A 20,733-nucleotide genomic window follows, 5' to 3' on the forward strand; every position below is an offset into this window, starting at 1 on the left:
AAAAATTTTGTTTCTGAATTTATTATCATGTATTACTTCTGGTATGTATTAAATGTAGGTTTTTCAATGAAAAATAGTGACATTACTTTTCTTTAAGTTGAGCTCTCAAATTAAAGGCTTAATCGTGGATTCAGATTAAATGAATAAAATACAAAAAATTTAAATAGCTTGTATAAAGTACTCGTTTGTAGAGGTTTTAATAGTTTTGAAATCCTCCCGATTTTTTCTTGGATGGATTTTTGTGTGAAATTACTGAAAATAGTGAGAATAATATTTTTCCGCCTCTAAGATTATATTAAAAACCAAAATCGGTTTATGGAATACGTGCTTCATGCAATTTTTTTCCAAAAACTTAAAGACATGAAAATGATCGTTTGATGATGAAATTACTATATACTTAAGTAGATAAGAATCTGTAAGAATAGATTTGTTGTAGGATTGAGCCACTATCGAGTAAAATGCGTGGTACTCGTATTAGGGCATAGTTCAAAAATTAGCTTTCCGGTTAAGTCAAATTTCTTTTCCGAAAGCCATGGGTTCAAATGTCTCTCCGAGTACGGCTTTTATATTTTCATGTGGCTACTGTAAGTATGACGATGGTTCAGAAGGATTTAGCATTGCATCCTTTGAGTTAATGAAAGCAACTTCAGGAGTTAAGAACAATAGAAGTTGCGAAAATCTACAATAATCGAAATGCCTTTGTGCTTCGTGATATCAATTTAAAATCCGGAATTCTTTCAGCTTCAGAACTGGACACCTTCTTTGAATCCACCTAAAGAAAAATATACGTATAATGAGAAACATGGTGAATGCTGATAAATTCAAAATAAAATAGAACTGTGCTTGGTGATTACAATGTATTCCACTGTTTCATACATTAATGTTACGCGAACGAGTATGTCATTACATTTCTTTCATTTCCCGGAATAATTACCCTGGGGTTAACTTCGCTGATTATTTCTTCATTATATGGCTACTATGCACTGATAATGGCTTACTAAGTTTCTCATTCGACTTCAGAAATACGTTTGCAAAGCAAGTAACCTACTGTCTTATTTAAATAGAGAGGGAGCATTTAATAATTTAGAAATATATGCACCAGGTTTTCTCAAGGAATGGGTAATGACGTTTTGTTGGAAGTAACAATTTTAGTTGGTATTCGGGCGGATTTTCTTAGCATTATATTGAATTATTAAAATTATTATTTTTCTGCGGCGAGCAAAGAAAGTGGCCTTGGATTTAATTTTGGTATTTTTGATTAATTCCTCTTTCTCCGGAAGAGCTGAGAGTGAGATGTTGCCGCCGAATGAAGGGAGTTGGATTGCGGTGACGGGTAAGCGAGAGTGGAAGGATGGGGTGACTGCAGAAAATGGGGAAGGAAGGTGTGGAGAATTCCACTTCTCTTCGTTTTGTTTTGCATATTAATTTCATTCAGCCGATGATTTGTTGCGTACGCATGTTTCCATCTCATTCACACCTCTCTCCTTGTCTCCCTTGCTCGACCCCACGGGCCTCCCACGGGGACCTAAGGGAAACGCCAGCCTCTGCTGTCTCCAGTTTCCCATCCCGCTTACCCCATCAGCCCCTGCATCAGGCCCCCACTCCTCCATTCTTCATCTTGCTCGGCTCACCAATCTTTACTGGGGCCGCAATCATTCTTCGGATCCGCCCCCTTAGACCATACCCCGGCACTCTCAATCCCCCTCCCCCTCCGGCTTTCATGCCACCTCCTCCACTCCAGCACGCCTTCCTGCACAAATCCGCAGGTTTCAATTATGTTTCTCTCTTTCCCATTTAAAGGCTATGTATTCCGTACCCTCCTTCGCATCGTTGTCACCCAGACTTACTGTATCCACCCCAAAACAGTGTTTGATTGTTTCTTCAATGCAAGTAGGTAAGCTTTCCTATGCCATCCTAAGGGTTGCGTCTTTAAAACCCTGCAGTTTTTACCCTTAAGGTGCTCTGGAGGGGATTCATGGATCCTAAGGTTTTAATGTCATTGTTTTTGTTTAAAATATGGAAATTTCAAAAGTAAAGAGAGATTTTATAAATACTAGTAAAAAGTTGGTACAGCTCTCATTGCGTGTATTCACTTTTCAGTGTTTATTCCCCTACGATGACGCTCCTATATGATGATAAATGGATGTGACTGGCAATACTAAAGTTCTGCAAAACTATTTTTCACAACTCAAGAAGATAAAAAGAGAGTTTAGATAAAATGTAAGCAGGAAAAATCGATATATCGATGTAATTTTGTGCCAACGGTCGACGGATATTAAACCAGAGTTGCTCAGTTACGAGACCTATATTATCATAAACATGTTTTCGGAAAATCAATTTTTTTAGAAATAGCAATTCAATTGAGTTTTAAAGTCATTTTATTTTATTTGATTAGCATAGTTATGAGATCTTGATGTAGTAGAGTAAATTTCAAATTTAATTGTATATATTGATGTACTGATTGTATGAATGAGGAAGTTAAATTGAAATTTAAAGGAAATGTGGGTTAGAATTTATTAAACTGAAGGGAAATGCGCGTCAAACTTTGATAATTTTAAATTACGGGTAAAGCTCCAACCAAGCTCTTAATTGTTATGAATAATATATACCTTCGGCTATTATTTTGTATGCGAAAGCATACGTACGAGTATATGAAGCTAATAGTTTCAGTTTCCATTCATAATTGACCTATCTAGATCCTGCTCAGTTCTGTGAAAAAATAAGGAGCCTTACAGCCTGTGATAGCTTTCCTGCTACAGGCCTGTACTAGGAAATATGCCTTAAGGTTTTGTCGGAAAGGAGAAAAATCGCCGACTCTTTCGCTAAAATCTCAAGGAAAAAAGACTTCTCACCAGGCATGGGTTCACTTAAATGAGGAATGTTATAGCGTGACACCACATGTCAGTTTCGCGAAGCACTCAAAAAAATTTTACAGGAGTGAAGTTCTCACGTAAGTAATAAACTCTGTGTAGAGAAGATTGTATACTTTTTCTGTGATGATGATTTTCTGGGAATACAATTTTACATCCATAACCGATAATAAAAAAAATGTGTACAAGGTTGGTTATTCACTCTATTACTCCGAAGTTAATTGAAAACAGATAATTTTCCAAAATTAAAGGATTCCATCCTGCTCTCAAAAACTGAAAACTGGAGATTTCGCCGAAGGCACAACCTTATACTCGTATCCTATCCACTTGCTCCGCCTCTCGAGCAGTAGGATAGACTCCTCCGAGTATCAGTTATTTTAGTTAAAATGCAGGAGTGGTTGTAATTTACGTTGGTACAATGTGCAAATTATTAAAATTCGTGAAAACACTAGCTATAGCTGGCCGATAGTACACCTAAGTGCATCCCTCACCGTGGCGTCTGGATGACCGAAAACCATAATGAAAAAATGTCAAAACGTAAACTATTCTTTATTTTCATGCTATTTATATGCTAATCACGGAGAAAGGTCGCACATAACGACTATTGTAATGCGTGAATAATGCGCATTATCCTTAAACTTCATTCTTGTCTTTACCGCTAAACTCCTGCGGTTTTCTTTCCATAGATAGCAATAAGGAAATCTTACACCCCTAGTGAAACCCTCATCCAAGGTTGCGTTGACCACATGGCGCTATATACGAGGGTCATCCGGAAAGTAGTACCCGTTCGTGCCGCATGAAGTGCTGACGACGCGAGTAGCCGCTGGACGAGGTCAGATAGCTTCAGTGGCTTGTCTGCCTTCTCTGAGCCAAGTTGCGTGACGCTAGCATTGCCTGTGTTGTTTCTGTGATTGTTTACAATGTTTAAAAAAATTGAGAACGCCGCCAGTTGTGAAGTGAGGGCAGTGATTAAATTCCTCAATGCAAGAAACGTTCGCCCATGTGATATTCATCGCCAATTAAAGGAGGTGTCTGGAGACAATGTAATGGACGAGTCGTCTGTTCGGCGGTGGTGTCGCAACTTCAACATAGGGAGGGGGAACACACACGACGATGAGCGTTCGGAGAGACCGTCTGTCATTACAGACCAACTGGTGAGCTCAGTTGACGAATTCGTGAGGAACGATCGGCGCGTCACAATTGATGACATCTGTGAGCATTTTCCCAATGTTTCTCGAACAATTGTTCATGAAATTGTTAAACACCATCTGCATTATGCAAAAATTTGTGCAAGATGGGTCCCTCGCGTATCTCAATGAGCTGGCGGCGAAGGACTATGCAGCAGGAATACAGAAACTTGTCACACGTTATGACAAATGCCTTAATTTGCTTGGAGATTATGTTGAGAAGTAGTTTAAAGTATCCTCTTTCAAATAAAATTTTTTATGTTTGTTAATATTTACTTTTGTGTCTTTATTTCACGAACGGGTACTACTTTCCGGATGACCCTCGTAAATATTAATTAGTGCATGGAAAGGAAATGTTTTATTCTCTTATTATGTGCTCAGAAGAATTAATGCACTGAAAATATAATATTTTTCTACAAAAATAGCCGATGTTATAGAACTTTCTGGCCAGTTTACTCTGTTTGTGAACGCTTACGGTGAATACGGTTTATTGGCGAAATTGCGCAAAGCTTTATTAAAGGTCATGTAAATGCTTCATAATAGTAATCAAAACAAGCGCTTTGGAATTGGAGTAATTGAGCTCTCCTACCTCTTGTTAACCGTACGTGTATTTCTAGGAATAGCCTGATTCACAAAAATACACGACACGGCCAGAATGTTCAGCTCCAGAAAATAATAGAAACAAATTTTAAATGGATTTAAACGATTGCATGTTAAATGTTATTTTGATTGGTTATAGCGTTCAAGCGAATGGTAAAATATTGGTATGACAAAGATAATATATCTAATATATATATATAATATAATTACTTCAAGTATTTTCACGGGAATTACCATTTTCTATGGGGGAATTGTGCATGGAAGTTGATACCCCGCACAAATATACATCAATCATTCATATTAAACTTGGTGTCACCTTGAATAGGCAAAAAAAATAATTTTAGCGACCGAAAAATACACCGTAATCCTTTACCATTATTAAAAAATTAATGAAAGTGTGCCATGTTACCATTTACTCATGTACCATTTAAATTGTCGGTTTTTCGTGAGTAATTTTTGTTTTAAAATTTCCTTTCCAGTTTACTATTGATTAATTTAATTGTGTGAAACCTTCAACTGGATTTGAAGCCCAGCTAAAGCCATTTTATGTATACCTATGTATACCTACTGCAATAACAGCAAAACTAAAGAGTTGCTTTTATGAGTCGAATAGTTCGTTTTTTGTTATGTTTTTGTTTATTCACCATCGCCGAAAATTTTCCTTAAGTTAATGCCACGTTTAAATTTTTTTAAATTTATGAAATCCTTTTCAGAATGTAAGAACATTCGTCTTTTGGATAGCCAGGTACCATACAGGATAAGCAGGTACTTGTATTGCTCATGTATCCCACGTTGCAAATATGTAAATAAACAAATGTCACTTCCACCAATTGCAAGTAGGACGGATGACACTAAAAATACACATTACACAACGTACTTCCTGTTTCTTTCTTCATGTCTTCATCTTCATTCTTCATGGCCTGCTATTAAATTTCTCTCTCTCATCACATACCTCAGCTTTTTACTTCATCTCTAAATTCTTTCCTTTCATTTTACTTCACAGCTGCGCATTTCCTGGGCCCAATTTAACTCCATCTTCCAATATCCTCCAATTGTGTACTTTAATCCACACCGCACGGGTGTCCGAATAATTTGCCTTTCCAACCCATTCCATGGGGCTAACGCCGTAATTTCTTTATCTTCATCCGTTTGCTGTTCTAATGCTTTGAATTTTTAAAGTAACTGCAGGAGAATAAGTTTTGAGAAAATATTTTTAAAGTATCCTTTCCTTTTATACATATTTTTTCGGTCCTCCATACCGCACTACCGCTCTCTTCCCCCGCGTCTTATTCCCATCTTCTCCACCTTTCCACTCTCCTGCTGAAATGTTCGTCTCTCCCTACATTCCTCATCCATTTCTACCTCTCGCTGTGAAATTCGACTCAGAAAGTGTTTTTATTTACGACCCACAAGCACATTGTTCTCTTTTTCGCCGATGTTTTCACGTTCTCCCATGTGATATGCCTCCAACACCCCAATTTTAATTTCTCCCACGCGTTTTTACTGGGTCTCGCGTGAGTCTTCCACATCATCCTCATCTCCGCTTCTCCTTACTGCTATCATTTTCCCTCTCTCTCTCTCTCTCCCTCCCTCCTTATCTTCTTAGGCCGCCGCTTCACGCACGCATCTCTTTCGCCACTCCGCTTGAAAGTTTAACCGCACGCATCAGCCCTCCCAATGGATTGCCCGCACGTCAAAAAGTCTCGTTTGCAGCTTAACGTTATTTTCTTTCTTTTACGGACACACTAATGGGTATTTTCGTGCTGAATTAATTTTTTTTATGGCGGTAATTACCATTAATGCCGTAAATTGGGGAATCTTTTAGAAATTCTGCATCAAAGTCTATCGTTTATTGTATTATCCCAACCAAACCGTGTATGCTCATGGAGTGCTTTCGTTGCTTAGTATTCTATTTGTAATAATAGTGTCAGTATTCCTTTCATAATAGCAAATTGCTTCGCTCGATTTAATATGTTTAACGGCCATGATCAATTGTTATTCGTCCTGGGATTATATATGTCAAAAAGTAACATTATTCATTTGTCGAACGATCTATTTTAGGATTTGAAATTTAATATTATAAGAATCCAAAATTGTTATTCGTCCTGGGTTTATATGTCAAAAAGCAACATTATTCATTTGTCGAACGATCTATTTTAGGATTTGAAATTTAATATTATAAGAATCCAACGTTAACTCGAGCATAAACTATTCTGAGCCATCGTCTATTTTTTTATATTTTTCCTAGAACCTATTTCGAATGACGGTGGTGGGAGGAAGAACGTAATCCACACAAGTGAAAAAAATGCAAGCCCTAAGGGGTAAAGGAGACGCGTTCCAAAAAGCTTCATCGATTGCATGGTTGTCCCACTTCGGAAAATTAATTTGAATGATGCGCCGAGAATTTTCCGATTTTCGCTCGCTGAAGTCTAGTTACGATCGTAAATTTTCAGGATAAATTTTCTAACATATTTGGTGTTTGTAGGTATTTTTAACTAACATCAGTTTATAAAAGACTAATTTACTTAATTATTCGGTATTCCATTCTTATAACTAACCCTTTATAGGTATTATTCGTGAGGTAAAAGTATCTCATTAAATTAGTGCAACGTTGCATGATGAATCAATGTAATCTCCTTTAAAAAACAAGTATTCAGTTCCCTCGTTGTGGAATTTATTTTGCCCTTCATACACATGTTAATCATTAATATGTCTTTGCAAGTAAGTTTTATAATTTTAAATTTATGAACTCAATCTACTAGTGCAATTGAACATTATTCTACAATGAGATCAAATTCACAAGGGATCTTTCATTTATTGAAATTTTCCACGAGATCGGTTCTTCTAAGCCATTTCTGTTTCATAAGCTCTTTCTTTTACTTATCAACAATTTTTTTTCCAAAAAATGTAAGAACACCATTTCTTAATGCTTCTTAAATCATCTCTAGAATGCGTAGTGAAATAACTTTGGTACGTTATGTTGATTTTACTTAAACCCACAAAAATATATATATATATATATATATATATATATATATATATATATATATATATATATATATATACATATACATTCAAACACGAAATCCCGCCAAACGGCGAATAAATACTCATATATACAGAAACAGATATAAGGAAAAGGGATAGGAACACATATAAAGGACGAACACAATAGAGGTGGGGAAGGCGGAATCGAACGGATCACAAGAGTAAAAATATTTCCTCAACCGGGACTCGAACACCGGATCTTTCCACTTGCCGGGCGGATGCTCTTAACCACTTGAGCTATCGAGGATAGTCAATTTACCCTGAGATCCGTGGGTCTAATATGTCGCCAAGCGCCCCGATTCTTTCAGCCAAGAGATGGCGTCAGGGGGCTGTTTCACCCACCAAAGGAGAAATAGACAATACACAAGGAAAGGAAATGACAGTGGGTTAGAATTCATACAACATCATACAGGAAAGGAACAGTGCGTTTCGTGGCACGCATAGCCAGAAGAAAGAGATGAGCCACATTGGCCAAATACACATTCAAACACGAAATCCCGCCAAACGGCGAATAAATACTCATATATACAGAAACAGATATAAGGAAAAGGGATAGGAACACATATAAAGGACGAACACAATAGAGGTGGGGAAGGCGGAATCGAACGGATCACAAGAGTAAAAATATTTCCTCAACCGTGACTCGAACACCGGATCTTTCCACTTGCCGGGCGGATGCTCTTAACCACTTGAGCTATCGAGGATAGTCAATTTACCCTGAGATCCGTGGGTCTAATATGTCGCCAAGCGCCCCGATTCTTTCAGCCAAGAGATGGCGTCAGGGGGCTGTTTCACCCACCAAAGGAGAAATAGACAATACACAAGGAAAGGAAAGGACAGTGGGTTAGAATTCATACAACATCATACAGGAAAGGAACAGTGCGTTTCGTGGCACGCATAGCCAGAAGAAAGAGATGAGCCACATTGGCCAAATACATATTCAAACACGAAATCCCGCCAAACGGCGAATAAATACTCATATACTACCTTGATCAAAAATTTCCCGGAATTTATTCAGAAAATTAAAAATACAAGTTTATTCATCTAAATCTATATTGTCCCCTTCAAAGTAATCCCCATCGACTGCAACACACTTATGCCAGCGCTTGATCCAATCCTCGAAACATTTTTTATATTCGGTTTTCGGTATGTCCATCAGTGCTTCCTGCGATTTTTCCATTACTTCCTCTCGGCTGCTAAAACGCGTTCCCCGTAATGGTTTTTTAACTCGATTGAACAGAAAGAAGTCACAGGGAGCCAAATCAGGTGAATTCGGTGGCTGTTGGATGGTATTTGTTGCATTTTTCGTCAAAAAATTACGAATAATGATAGCACTGTGCGACGGTGCGTTATCATGGTGCAAAATCCACGAGTTTTCTGCCCACATTTCTGGTCTCTTTCGGCGAATTGCTTCACGCAAACGTCTCATAACGCCCAAATAATACTCTTTGTTTACTGTCTGGCCTTCTGGCAAAAATTCATGATGCACTACACCGTTGTAATCCATGAAAACCGTCAGCATTGCCTTCTTTTTTGACTGAAAACGACGTGGTTATTTTGGTCTCGGCTCATTTGGTGAACGCCATTCACTTGCCTGATGTCTGGATTGCGTGTCGTACTCATAAACCCACGTCTCGTCTCCAGTAATGATCCTTTTGATGAATGTGGGATCGGAATCAGCCTCGCAAATCATGTCTTTTGCGACGTCAACACGGTCTCTTTTTTGCATGAAATTGAGGTATTTTGGCACCAACTTTGCTGCTACACGACGGAAACCCAAATCATTAACCACAATGTCTTGGGCGGATCCATAGGCAATGTTCAAGTCCTCCGCTATTTCTCTGATGGTTAATTTGCGGTTATTGACCAACATTTCTTTTACTTTATCAATTTTTTCCCCGACTTTCGATGTCGATGGTCTGCCACTGCGTTCATCATCTTCGATTGACTCACGACCACTTCTGAACCGCTCGTGCCACTGGTAAACGACCGTTTTTTTTAGAGAATCGTTGCCGAAACACTTTTCCAACATTTCCAACGTCCGTGCGCCACTAAATCCGTTTTTTACGCAAAATTTAATACAAGTTCGTTGTTGCAAATTTAAATCCATTTCTGAAATTGTAAAAAATCGCCAACACACACAGAGATAGATGTACTCTTGGCTACGTAACTTTTGAAAATGTCAAGTTATGACACTAAGATTTAAAGGGAATATCAACAACAGATGTACCAATTTAACAAAAAAAACAGAACTCAAATCGGAACGATGGGAGCGCCACACGGTGGTTATTCCGGGAACTTTTTGATCAAGGTAGTATACAGAAACAGATATAAGGAAAAGGGATAGGAACACATATAAAGGACGAACACAATAGAGGTGGGGAAGGCGGAATCGAACGGATCACAAGAGTAAAAATATTTCCTCAACCGGGACTCGAACACCGGATCTTTCCACTTGCCGGGCGGATGCTCTTAACCACTTGAGCTATCGAGGATAGTCAATTTACCCTGAGATCCGTGGGTCTAATATGTCGCCAAGCGCCCCGATTCTTTCAGCCAAGAGATGGCGTCAGGGGGCTGTTTCACCCACCAAAGGAGAAATAGACAATACACAAGGAAAGGAAAGGACAGTGGGTTAGAATTCATACAACATCATACAGGAAAGGAACAGTGCGTTTCGTGGCACGCATAGCCATATATATTATTTGTATAATATATCGTTTTAGAATTTATGTTATTTATGAAATAATTATTCTATAACCAGAATAATTAACTCTTTCATATACTACCTTGATCAAAAAGTTCCCGGAATAACCACCGTGTGGCGCTCCCATCGTTCCGATTTGAGTTCTGTTTTTTTTTGTTAAATTGGTACATCTGTTGTTGATATTCCCTTTAAATCTTAGTGTCATAACTTGACATTTGCAAAAGTTACGTAGCCAAGAGTACATCTATCTCTGTGGATGTTGGCGATTTTTTACAATTGCAGAAATGGATTTAAATTTGCAACAACGAACTTGTATTAAATTTTGCGTAAAAAACGGATTTAGTGGCGCACGGACGTTGGAAATGTTGGAAAAGTGTTTCGGCAACGATTCTCTAAAAAAAACGGTCGTTTACCAGTGGCACGAGCGGTTCAGAAGTGGTCGTGAGTCAATCGAAGATGATGAACGCAGTGGCAGACCATCGACATCGAAAGTCGGTGAAAAAATTGATTAAGTAAAAGAAATGTTGGTCAATAACCGCAAATTAACCATCAGAGAAATAGCGGAGGACTTGAACATTGCCTATGGATCCGCCCAAGACATTTTGGTTAATGATTTGGGTTTCCGTCGTGTAGCAGCAAAGTTGGTGCCAAAAGACCTCAATTTCATGCAAAAAAGAGACCGTGTTGACGTCGCAAAAGACATGATTTGCGAGGCTGAATCCGATCCCACATTCATCCAAAGGATCATTACTGGAGACGAGACGTGGGTTTATGAGTACGACACGCAATCCAGACATCAGGCAAGTGAATGGCGTTCACCAAATGAGCCGAGACCAAAAAAACCACGTCGTTTTCAGTCAAAAAAGAAGGCAATGCTGACGGTTTTCATGGATTACAACGGTGTAGTGCATCATGAATTTTTGCCAGACAGTAAACAAAGAGTATTATTTGGGCGTTATGAGACGTTTGCGTGAAGCAATTCGCCGAAAGAGACCAGAAATGTGGGCAGAAAACTCGTGGATTTTGCACCATGATAACGCACCGTCGCACAGTGCTATCATTATTCGTAATTTTTTGACGAAACAAATACCATCCAACAGCCACCGAATTCACCTGATTTGGCTCCCTGTGACTTCTTTCTGTTCAATCGAGTTAAAAAAACCATTACGGGGAACGCGTTTTAGCAGCCGAGAGGAAGTAATGGAAAAATCGCAGGAAGCACTGATGGACATACCGAAAACCGAATATAAAAAATGTTTCGAGGATTGGATCAAGCGCTGGCATAAGTGTGTTGCAGTCGATGGGGATTACTTTGAAGGGGACAATATAGATTTAGATGAATAAACTTGTATTTTTAATTTTCTGAATAAATTCCGGGAAATTTTTGATCAAGGTAGTATTCATTGTCTTAAGCCGCTTCAGTTGTATTATATTGAATAGCTTTAATCATATATAACTTCCTTTACTGGCTTACTTTAATTTTATTTGGATTTGTCACTCCGTATAAATATCCAGCAGTGTGATCATAACACTTTCAAATATTCTATGGTAAATTATCCATATATCTATTGTTAAGTTACCCCTGATGCGTAAAAATGAGAATAATATGCCTGAATTTAGTATTAATTTGAGATAAATGAATAAATGATAGTTCAAAATTTTTCATTCAACTCCCCGAATAATTCAGCTACCTGTTCTGCAAAATACCACTCATTGTTGGCTTATATGCATTGAGGCACTGTGGGCGGTGTGACTTAAAGCGTACAGACTTAATATTAGAGGCAGCTAAGTTACATACATAGGCTATTTTCACTTAAAAGAAAATTATTTTCAATTGGTCATTGCCTAATTCAACTAGATGCTACCACAACAGTATAAATAATCAATTTACAACCATTTACATACTCATGTAAATATAGATATAAGATATAACATATTCGCCTTTATATAGATTTATGCTTCCAAATTTTTATGTGGGGTACTCTAAATGGTTTAAAAAATTCTCATTCTTCTTAGAAATCCGAGAAAGCTTGTTTTAAGCTTTTCAAAATCATCATAATGCAATAAATTATTTTTAAGAATTTTATGTCGGAGGATTTTTTAGCATGCTTGGAATTCTATTATGAAAAGATCCTTTCATCACATGGAGTTGTATTTTGGAAAACATTTTCTCGTAGTACGAAGTGAAATTAATTTCGAATTCATCATCCAATGGGGTTCCATTTTTGTCTGGAGCTTGATTTTGTTGGTGAAATTGTTCCTCTTCTTTTTAATTTTTGTGAAAAGTTTAACTTCAAATTTTTATGAGAGCACGTGGATTTGATGCATTATACATTTCCTTGATACATATTGGTTCTCCGCTCTCCTAAATGAATTTGTTTACATTTGAAATTCGCGTAGGTTCCACTTTATCTGCCTCGGAAAGCTGTCGCACCTTCTCATTCCTTTATATTTTTCTTGTTCCTTATGGTATGACTTTTCTTCCGTCTGCTCCCGATATCCCCTAACCATCTCGGTTGGTATCACTCTCAATGTTCGGTATAAGTAACCGATCGAACGGCCAGTAAACATGCATGGTTAATAGGTTATTAGTCAAATTAGTCAAAAACATCATTTTATCGGATTATGAGCTATCGAAATAAATACGTATGTCTGCATGTTATTCTGTGGTAGAAAATTTTAATGAGACAAAGTTACCATTTTCATCGTACTAAGTAGATTTTATGAAGACCAATCTCCTTCGAAAAATACATTGAGAAACATAAGGGTATCCCTATAGAGACAAGGAGAGGGAAGGTAAAATTTTCGTTTTTCTTGCTCCTCATATTATAAACATAGATTTGAAATTTCTTGTGTCAAGTAGATCCATACACATATTTGTATTAATCGAGTGCCCCAATTTATTAAAAATCTTCTATTGATACTTCTTATGCATGCTAAACGAATCTAACTAGCTTTTAGCTAGGTATCTGTATTGATAGAATAAACAAAAGTTTTTTCCTTAGGTATATAGAAAACATTTTCTGTCTTTCTCGTTCGCGGGATAATCAGACAGTACATTTCCTTATCAGGAATAAGAGCAATTTATACGGTGATGATAGTCTCGAAAAGTGATTATGGTTTTTGTCGATTTGAACCGATCGTTTTAAATTCTTCGATATATTGAAGACCGTCAAATCTATATGAAATTACTGCATCGCTCAGACCTACATCCTCCTAAACACGCGCGTAGTTTCTTCCCTTCGATATTCCATCCATAATTTTCTCCTCATTCCCGCATCTTTCTCACTCCCCATACGTATCCCCATTTCGGGGAGGAACTTTCCGAATAAAGTCTGCTCCGGGAATCGATAAATACCGAATAAATTTCGCGGATTGAAAGCAAATCTGCTACCACAGGAACGGGGACCGGAGGGAGGGGGAGTGCTAGAGTGAGCTGTGGAGAGGGGACACCTTGGATGGCCAGAGTGGTAGAGGTACGCCGGACGGCCGCGGCGGAGGCCGAGGGGTTTAGATGTGTGTGAGCGGTGAGAATATTCGGAAGATTCGGAAAAGGGAAAGATAAATTACTCGTTTCCGTGACTGGAGGGAATTTACGTTGGATTATTTAATTATTAGCTTCTACTGAAAAGGAATTCCGTCGTCTGACGATTGTGACGACACTAATGGCATTGATTCTAAAACCTATGTTTAGAGAAATGTTGCGGTGTCGCTCGCTTCGTAAGGTCTCTCTCTACTATATGTCTAGTCGTCACTCATCAAGGTTGAATAAGACCCATGCTTAATGCTGTCTCGTATTTTCATCTTCCAATTGGTAGAAATTTACATACGGTCGGCTAGTTGTTATCTGGAATTTCAATATTGCGTAGCTTACGATTGAAGGTGAAGGGATAGTCCATTCTTTCTTTACCTTCTAGGAAAAGATCAAGGCCATCCCATTGAAAGATATTGTAGAAATTGCACAAATATAAGTCTAGGAGATCCGTATCTCAGATCAATGATTAACCTTTGCTAAAAACTTCGATTCATTTTAATGGTGCAGGTGGTAAATGGATGGAATGAGAACAGCATTAATGAAAAAGAGAAAGACATTTTCCCAAAAAAATATAAAATATTGGATACGATTATGCAATAAAATAAAATATACGATTGTTCGATAAAATATATTAAGAGCTATTTAGATTATTACCGATGACCTTAAGCTGAAAACTGGTTCCTGAAAGCTTTTGTTTAAAATGCCTGAAATCGGACATTCATTCTCGTTTTGGTTAACTTAGTAGTATGTTTAGTTTTAGTAATCATTTTCATTACAAAAAGTGAAAAAAAATACATTTCTCAAGTGTTTCCGAATTATTTTTAAGATTCAGTAATGTTACCAAATATCAACAGAAAAATTCAAAATACCATTTTATAATTAAGTAGAAGAAATTTATTCGAAAAACGCGTCGTTGATTATATTTTTAAGCGTTTTAGTCATCAGAATTTTTATATATCAAAGGAATTACATGTGTTTACACCGCCATTGCATTCTAAGTCACATTTTGGTGCAAATGTACTAAATATATTGATAAAATTAATTATCTAAAATGTGCTAGTATCAGAAAAATAGGATAGAAATGCTATGCTTATTATAATTAACATTGCTTTATTAACTTTCACAAAAGTATATCAATTTCATCGGTCCATATATTGGAGTGGAATCTGATGCAGTATTTCATCTTATCCATTCAGATATAGTCTATGAAATGTAGCATTTAATTCATGTGATAGTTTGCCGTTTCTCGAGGTTAATCAATTTTGGACAGGTTCCTTTTGTTATCACTTCCGAGTTTCCCGTTAGGTTTCACCCAGTGAGCATTGTACCCATATCTTATTAAATCCCAACGTACCGGGGATTCTGGGAATTCCAGGGATCGGATTCTGTGACTGATTGTTAAAGTCTAAAGATAGATATTGCCACCCAAGTAACCGAAGGAAAAGCTACAATATTAAGAGCCGCTAAAATGATAAAGGGATCCTGGGCTTAGAAAGGAAAGTCATTTACCCTTATTGGTTTTCCGGGAAATAATAAAACGTAGATGCTATTCCTTGCAATTAATCCCATACCTCGTTAGAATGATAGATATTTCATCTATCCGAGTAGGTGTAGCACTCTCGCTCGATGAATAATTGACGTGAGATATGCCACTGGAAAGCAAATCAGTTAAGAAAACTTTTAGATTAGACTTTTCCACTAAACAATCTGCAGTTATAATGGAACAATCTCCACCATGAAAAAAGTCATTTTGACAGAAATCCGGTGTCAAGGTTTTTTTTACTAATGACCACCTGCGGGGTTTTTTAAAGAGATGAGAAAAGAAATAGCGAGATAGAAAGATAGGGAGAAAGAAAAGAAGTTAAAATTTCCCCATCTGTTATTATCTAAATTCAAAATGGTTGAATCAAGTGATAAGATTCCGTACTTTTTTATCTGTTCGTCTTCTTCCTTATTTTTTCTTCAACCCCCCTTTCCCCTTTTCCCCGATCGATACAGCATTGCGGATAAGATCGCAGAAGGGGAGAATTACGGGAACAGAAACAGATCGTTCAAATAAAAGAATCTCCTCACCACAAATGCTATTTATTCGTTTCTGAAGTACAGGTCGAGGATTTATAATACATATACGAATACATAAAAATATAACATCACCTTAACCTCCTTGCCTCACTCAAGCATTCAGTAGTCACCAGTGTAAATGTATGAGCTTAAAATACGGCATTCAATATCGATTGAAGGATGCGAATTTTTAGTTTCGATTTCATTAATAAAATTTTTAGTGATGCATTCTGTGTGCTGTCATCCGTGCTGATTTTGAGACTACCATAACTCGTAAGGGAGGTAGGTTAGATGTGTACGGGGAGAGGGTTCAAGTTATGAAAGGAGCCATTTCCCTCACCGCACCCAGTTCTTTGCACTTGAACAGTGGGTAAACGCTCTCCGCGTGCGCTCAGCAGTCGTGTAACGAGAGAGTTGTCCTCGCTAGGGAATCTGGGGCGATATGAACGGCCCCACGTTTCACTCCCTCTCTCTTTCTCTCACTCCTCCTCTCTCGACATTCATCCTTGCGCTTTAGGTCGGCCCGCCCTCAAGCTTCGCTCGCCTCCGCGGAAAATCCACCGAGTTTCGTGCTGTAGTCTCCCCAATCTGTCGCTAAATATCTCTATTGAAATAATCACTCCTCTAAGATTTTCCTACCTGCTCATGGTGTTTTTTTATTCAGCAGAGATTTTTTTTTCATGACTCGAAATGAGTTTTAAAAATGTAAGGGAATTCAATTTTTTTTAAAGATATGCAAGTGCACGGAACGCCAAAATTCCTCTATCAAAGGGAAAAAAACACTTTTTAGGTAGTTACGAAAGTCGGTCTGAGATATTATTTTTATTTCAGGGTCTCGTAAACAAAAAAAAATGCCACTCAGATTTTAACGGCCCGGATAAATTTCCGGAGCAAGGCAAGCGAAAAGATATCTCGACCATATTTGAAACGTAATTAGTCATCTTGCCGTTGATAAATTTGAAAATAAATTTAAATTACCTGTGGATTAAATTAATAAAATAAAGGATCATTATGTGGTGATGCTCATGGTTTAAAGAAATAGTATTTCTATATAATACAGTGTCGTAGTAACTATTAATATCTGGAGATATATTAGTCATTAATATTTAAAAAATGGTTCTGTAACGTAATAAATTAATGATTAGCTTGAAGTATTGTATTTTTAGTAGTGAAGTATAATTGTCAAATATTACAAAGTCTACATGTACGTACCGTTTGGTTTCATAACGTTACTGACCTTCTAACTGAAACCTAACTGCTCACTATAATACCCACATCTCAATTTGCTTCCTTTTATTTTAACTTATGAAATCTAAAGTAGCAAGTCATATTCTAAATTATTTGGATCCATATACCTATTATTACATTATAGTTTTTTGTTTTAAGACATTGTTTTTGAAAATTTAAAAGTTGTATCGACAAAGCTACTATCGACGATAGCTATTTAGTTGGGACGATAAAATACAAATGCTCACTTTGGGAGAGTCTTGTGAACAGTATAGGAAATATCGTTCCCTTGTGACATATAATTGACTTTCCCTTGAAATTTTGTCCGAGGGTAATGCGCCCGAGCACCATTCTTTCTGAGGATCATCGCATTCGCTTAATATCTCCTATCCACCGGTGGTGGTATATAGATGCACAATGCAATTTAATGTCTTGTTTGAATCGAGTTCAATGGTGTGGGTCGGTATTACGAAGAAAACATTTTGAAAATACGGTGTGAGCAAAGGAGCACTTTTCTTTGATTAGGATATTGCCGGAATCCAATTGAGTACCCAGTAATCTGCCAGATTTTGAATGAGAAATGGTAGAAAATAACTCAATATAATGGGCAAACACACATATAGTTTAGCAGAAAATTGAGTTGGAAATAGTTCAAGTATCGGGGTAGTAAATAAAAATATATTTGGAGCATACGAAGTACGTACAATCACTGATCATATACATCTGAATGAAAACCTGCAAGCCAAAGCTAAGGTGCCTGGAAGGGACCGAATTGAACGCAAGGCATGCAACGTCCACGGCTAATTTTTCTTCATTGTAATCGAAAAACAAATAAATAAAATATTCAAATAGTGGAGAAAATGCTAGTTACGGGTGCTTGTTACGCGATTTCCAAGTTTGAAATAACTCCCTCCGCATGCGAGACTAGTTGCTAGTGACATGGAAGTCAATAAACTAAAGTTAGATGAAATAATGACTCACACTGGGCTACTAATTGGGAAATAAAAACTATTTGATATATCGCGGTCTTTTAAAGCTCCTCTGATCCCTTATCGTTCGTGGGAAAAATGGCATCTTAAAACTGTCGGTTCTACACTTGAACTTTCTAATCTTACTGTCGTGATAACTCCTATCGTAGCACGATGGATCTAAAAAAGAATTTTCTATATCAACGCTAAAAGGAATTGCTTCAATTTATGCTGGTGATTTGATAGGGAACTTAACCTTCTCTCCGTGAGTGATTCCCAGCCTAGTTACTCTAATAATCTAGATATGCTACTAAGTTTATCATAAAAACGTTTTACCAATCGAACTGCTCTTTGCTGCACGCGATATTATTCGGCAATCACACCAACTTTATGAGGATCCCATATACTAGCAGCGTATCCTGAATCAAACCTAATTAGCGAAAGAGAGCGTTGCGCTTTATAACCTTCTCATCATACTTCGTCAATCCTGTTCTAATAAAAACTAATATCTTGCCAGCTTGTCCACATACTCTCCGTGTATGTTTCAACCAGGGGATGTTTCAATGAAAACTCCTAACTATTTAATCCAGCCGGCAATTCGATTTCAGTATTTTGATAACGTAAATATCTCTTTCCTTTTACGCATTACGCTAACAATTGGAAACATCTTGTACTGAATTGGTTTTTTAAGGCAATTTTAAAGTTTCCCTCTATAAATTATATATGTATGTGGTTTTATCTTCCATATGGTGTAAATAACCCATAAAAGCTAAATCCAAAAGTCCTGGGACTCGTATGGGACTAAAAACTAAGAATGGGTGCAATGGCGTTGAAAACCGTTTAAAGTGAGAGGAATGGCTGAAAACAGGAAGCATAGCTGTTACATGGCTAAAATGACTCAAAACTGGAAGCATACTAGGTACATAATCCCAAGGCCAACTTGCTGTCCAACAAACAATCGATGGTGACACGTACACTCGTCTCAAAATTAAATTATTCTTTCCCTGCGATCTGTCACTGGGGATTTAGGGAAGGGGATTTATTTCATCAATCATTGTGGTAATTGGTGTTTATTAACACTCCTTACATTATATTTTAGGGGATTTTGAATTTTTTAACGTGCTGTTTCCTACTCTTCTGGTCACGGATTGTGGAGGGGAGAAAGCATTCCGCATACACGTATCTATCTGTTGGGTAGGGTGTTAACCCCCGTAACTTTCTCGTTTTGGTCTCGCTTGTCATTGTGGTGACATTATTACCTCTGCTTCAGCGTTAAACAGGAATAATTTCTATTCATCGTTAGTTAAAGTCCCGCAGTTAATCTTCGTTCACTCTGTGGCACCCACCTCAGGTATGAATTCTACCTAGATGAAGCCTACCGGATATGAATTTTACCCAGCACGACCCAGATCGGAGGAAATACCAATTAGTGGAGTATTACTACTGTACGTACGTATTATTATGACCATTCATGAATAATAGTGGTTAGAGTTAAACATAAATAAATGAACAAATGAATGCATATAAACCGTAGTAAATTGAATTAGGTAATGACAAAAAGTATCGTAAAATGATTACGTTTGTGAATATTTTTGAAAAATATTAAACTTTTATTTTATATTATCTTGTCTGGCTTCTCTCTGTATGATTCGTATATTATGTAGATGAGTAAATAATTACTTTGGGAATACCAGTCTGAAATTCTCGGAAGTTATTGGAAGACACATCATATTTTGTCAGTTTTCAAAAGATATATTCCAAATTACCATTTTTATTCTGAAATCAGCGGAAGCCTCTTGTTTATTTCGGATTTAAGGATTTAAGAGCACTGCCCTACCTTCTTTCCTTTTTTATTGATTATGGGATTATTTCTTCCGTCAAAGTTGGTAGAATAAATTACCGAAAGTCTCTCTCTCGAAGAAGTTTTCAGAAAAGCCTTCTCCTTCCTTTCTCTTTCCTCTATTGTGATGAAAGCAACTGTTTTTTACGTGACCTGAAAGACGCAAAGCACAAACGAAAAAAAAACTCCTGAAGTATTGAGTAGTAAGTTTGATCTTTTATTATACTCGGTAAGTGATGAGATTAGGCCTTGTTTCCGTTATATTCTATTATATTGTGCGAATAGTTTCTTCTTTTCGTCTCCGAGAATCATGTTAGATGAAAACCAGAGAGTACCTGAAAATCAATTTCCAACCGTGCATAGCCAGGTACCAGTTCGTTAATTTACTCAAAATATGACGCAAACTGTCGGATTTCACACTTGAACAATCCACCCGTTATTAGATTTGAAGATGTGAGTATTTTAAGCAATCAAATACTTCAATGATTTCAAATCACCAAATCAAGTGTATGTGGTTTAAAATACGACGGTAATGAAAACATTGTGTTTCAATTTTCTCAACCTCTAATATTGAATATTGAGTAGTGTATAGTCCTCGGTCCAATCATGAGTATTTATTAGCTTGTTAGGAATACGCATAAAATTACAAAGGGGAAAATAATCATTCCCCTAGTCAGCATCATCTTGCAT

This window comes from Hetaerina americana, unplaced genomic scaffold, assembly GCF_022747635.1.
Source record: "Hetaerina americana unplaced genomic scaffold, ioHetAmer1.1.p SCAF_9, whole genome shotgun sequence".
NCBI lineage: Eukaryota > Metazoa > Arthropoda > Insecta > Odonata > Calopterygidae > Hetaerina > Hetaerina americana.